Source organism: Procambarus clarkii, unplaced genomic scaffold (genome assembly GCF_040958095.1).
Source record: "Procambarus clarkii isolate CNS0578487 unplaced genomic scaffold, FALCON_Pclarkii_2.0 HiC_scaffold_200, whole genome shotgun sequence".
NCBI classification, from domain to species: domain Eukaryota; kingdom Metazoa; phylum Arthropoda; class Malacostraca; order Decapoda; family Cambaridae; genus Procambarus; species Procambarus clarkii.
Window position 1 is genome coordinate 172,160 of NW_027189233.1, and position 3,834 is coordinate 175,993.

Genomic DNA, 3,834 nt, shown 5'->3' on the forward strand with positions numbered 1-3,834 from the left:
CGAAAAATCATCGAATTTAGCAATATTTTGACGTTTATCATCCCTTTTTCCTTTATGTGATTTAAACAAAATATCATCGAATTAGGCAATATTTTGCCGTTTTTCCACGTTTTTGTGAATTTTCAGTCTATGGGTATTAATTCATTATATATACGATAAAAATGATGCAAACACATAATTGATTAGATAATAACCTTAAATACTTCATTTTCAATCAACTATTTGTTTCTCGTTAAAATACTAAGTAAGATATTGAAAAGGGGAGAAGTTCTGTTTTTATTGCATATATCGACGTTTCAGCCGGAATAGAGCGATTTTCGTGTACATTATCCATCGGTAATATAAACGGAAAATCAGGAACATTTTAGTTAATTCTAATGAAAACACATTGATTTTTATCATTTGTATTGGAAACAACATTGTCATATGTCTTTTCTTGGAGACGAAACCTCGCTTTATGATTTGAAGTTAAAATCCTCAAATATGGTTATATAGTGACTTTTTTCACGTTTTTCATGTAGTTTGATATTACGTAAATATATTCATTTTTACCAATATTTCGATACTATTTCATGTAGTATCACGATATGTGATTTGGCCTTCAAATCTCAGAATTTCGCATAATATTGCATTTTAAGGAAGTTTTCTTGCATTTTGTTTCGTACGAAAAATCATCGAATTTAGCAATATTTTGACGTTTATCATCCCCTTTTCCTTTATGTGATTTAAACAAAATATCATCGAATTAGGCAATATTTTGCCGTTTTACCACGTTTTTTGTGAATTTTCAGTCTATGGGTTTCTTGGATTCATATTTATACGATAAAAATGATGCAAACACATAATTGATTAGATAATAACCTTAAATCCTTCATTTTCAATCATCTATTTGTTTCTCGTTAAAATACTGAGTAAAATATTGAAAAGGGGAGAAGTTCGGTTTTTATTGCATATATCGACGTTTCAGCCGGAATAGAGCGGTTTTCGTGTACATCTTCCATCGGTAATATAAACAGAAAATCAGGAACATTTTAGTTAATTCTAATGAAAACACATTGATTTTTATCATTTGTATTGGAAACAACATTGTCATATGTCTTTTCTTGGATCTAAATAATACGAAACCTCGCTTTATGATTTGAAGTTAAAATCCTCATCTATGGTTAAATAGTGACTTTTTTCACGTTTTTCATGTAGTTTGATATTACGTAAATATATTCATTTTTACCAATATTTCGATACTATTTCATGTAGTATCACGATATGTGATTTGGCTTTCAAATCTCAGAATTTCGCATAATATTGCATTTTAAGCAAGTTTTCTTGCATTTTGTTTCGTACGAAAAATCATCGAATTTAGCAATATTTTGACGTTTATCATCCCCTTTTCCTTTATGTGATTTAAGCAAAATATCATCGAATTAGGCAATATTTTAGCGTTTTTCCACATTTTTGTGAATTTTCAGTCTATGGGTATTAATTCATTATATATACGATAAAAAACACATAATTGATTAGATAATAACCTTAAATACTTAATTTTCAATCAACTATTTGTTTCTCGTTAAAATACTGAGTAAGATATTGAAAAGGGGAGAAGTTCTGTTTTTATTGCATATATCGACGTTTCAGACGGAATAGAGCGATTTTCGTGTACATCATCCATCGGTAATATAAACGGAAAATCAGGAACATTTTAGTTAATTCTAATGAAAACACATTGTTTTTTATCATTTGTATTAGAAACAGCATTGTCATATGTATTTTCTTGGATCTAAATAATACGAAACCTCGCTCCATGATTTGAAGGTAACATCCTCAAATATGGTAAAATAGTGACTTTTTCACGTTAATCATGTAGTTTGATATTATGGAATTATATTCATTTTTACCAATATTTCGATACTATTTCATGTAGTATCACGATATGTGATTTGGCCTTCAAATCTCAGAATTTCGCATAATATTGCATTTTAAGCAAGTTTTCTTGCATTTTGTTTCATACGAAAAATCATCCAATTTAGTAATATTTTGACGTTTATCATCCCCTTTTCCTTTATGTGATTTAAACAAAATATCAAATTAGGCAATATTTTGCCGTTTTTCCACATTTTTGTGAATTTTCAGTTTAGGGGTATTAATTCATTATATATACGATAAAAATGATGCAAACACTTAATTGATTAGATAATAACCTTAAATACTTTATTTTCAATCAACTATTTCTTTCTCGTTAAAATACTGAGTAAGATATTGAAAGGGGGAGAAGTTCTGATTTTATTGCATATATCGACGTTTCAGCCGGAATAGAGCGGTTTTCGTGTACATCTTCCATCGGTAATATAAACGGAAAATCAGGAACATTTTAGTTAATTCTAATGAATACACATTGATTTTTATCATTTGTATTGGAAACAACATTGTCATATGTCTTTTCTTGGAGACGAAACCTCGCTTTATGATTTGAAGTTGAAATCCTCAAATATTGTTATATAGTGACTTTTTTCACGTTTTTCATGTAGTTTGATATTACGTAAATATATTCATTTTTACCAATATTTCGATACTATTTCATGTCGTATCACGATATGTGATTTGGCTTTCAAATCTCAGAATTTCGCATAATATTGCATTTTAAGCAAGTTTTCTTGCATTTTGTTTCGTACGAAAAATCTTCGAATTTAGCAATATTTTGACGTTTATCATCCCCTTTTCCTTTATGTGATTTAAACAAAATATCATCGAATTAGGCAATATTTTGCCGTTTTTCCACGTTTTTGTGAATTTTCAGTCTATGGGTATTAATTCATTATATATACGATAAAAACACATAATTGATTAGATAATAACCTTAAATACTTCATTTTCAATCAACTATTTGTTTCTCGTTAAAATACTGAGTAATATATTCAAATGGGGAGAAGTTCTGTTTTTATTGCATATATCGACGTTTCAGCCGGAATAGAGTGATTTTCGTGTACATCATCTATCGGTAATATAAACGGAAAATCAGGAACATTTTAGTTAATTCTAATGAAAACACATTGATTTTTATCATTTGTATTGGAAACAACATTGTCATATGTCTTTTCTTGGAGACGAAGCCTCGCTTTATGATTTGAAGTTAAAATCCTCAAATATGGTTATATAGTGACTTTTTTCACGTTTTTCATGTAGTTTGATATTACGTAAATATATTCATTTTTACCAATATTTCGATACTATTTCATGTAGTATCACGATATGTGATTTGGCCTTCAAATCTCAGAATTTCGCATAATATTGCATTTTAAGCAAGTTTTCTTGCATTTTGTTTCGTACGAAAAATCATCGAATTTAGCAATATTTTGACGTTTAATATCCCCTTTTCCTTTATTTGATTTAAACAAAATATCATCGAATTAGGCAATATTTTGCCGTTTTTCCACGTTTTTGTGAATTTTCAGTCTATGGGTATTAATTCATATATGTACAATAAAAATGATGCAAACACATAATTGATTAGATAATAACCTTAAATACTTCATTTTCAATCATCTCTTTGTTTCTCGTTAAAATACTGAGTAAGATATTGAAAAGGTGAGAAGTTCTGTTTTTATTGCATATATCGACGTTTCAGCCGGAATAGAGCGATTTTCGTGTACATCATCTATCGGTAATATAAACGGAAAATCAGGAACATTTTAGTTAATTCTAATGAAAACACATTGATTTTTATCATTTGTATTGGAAACAACATGGTCATATGTCTTTTCTTGGATCAAAATACTACGAAACCTCGCTCCATGATTTGAAGGTAAAATTCTCAAATATGGTATAATAGTGACTTTTTCA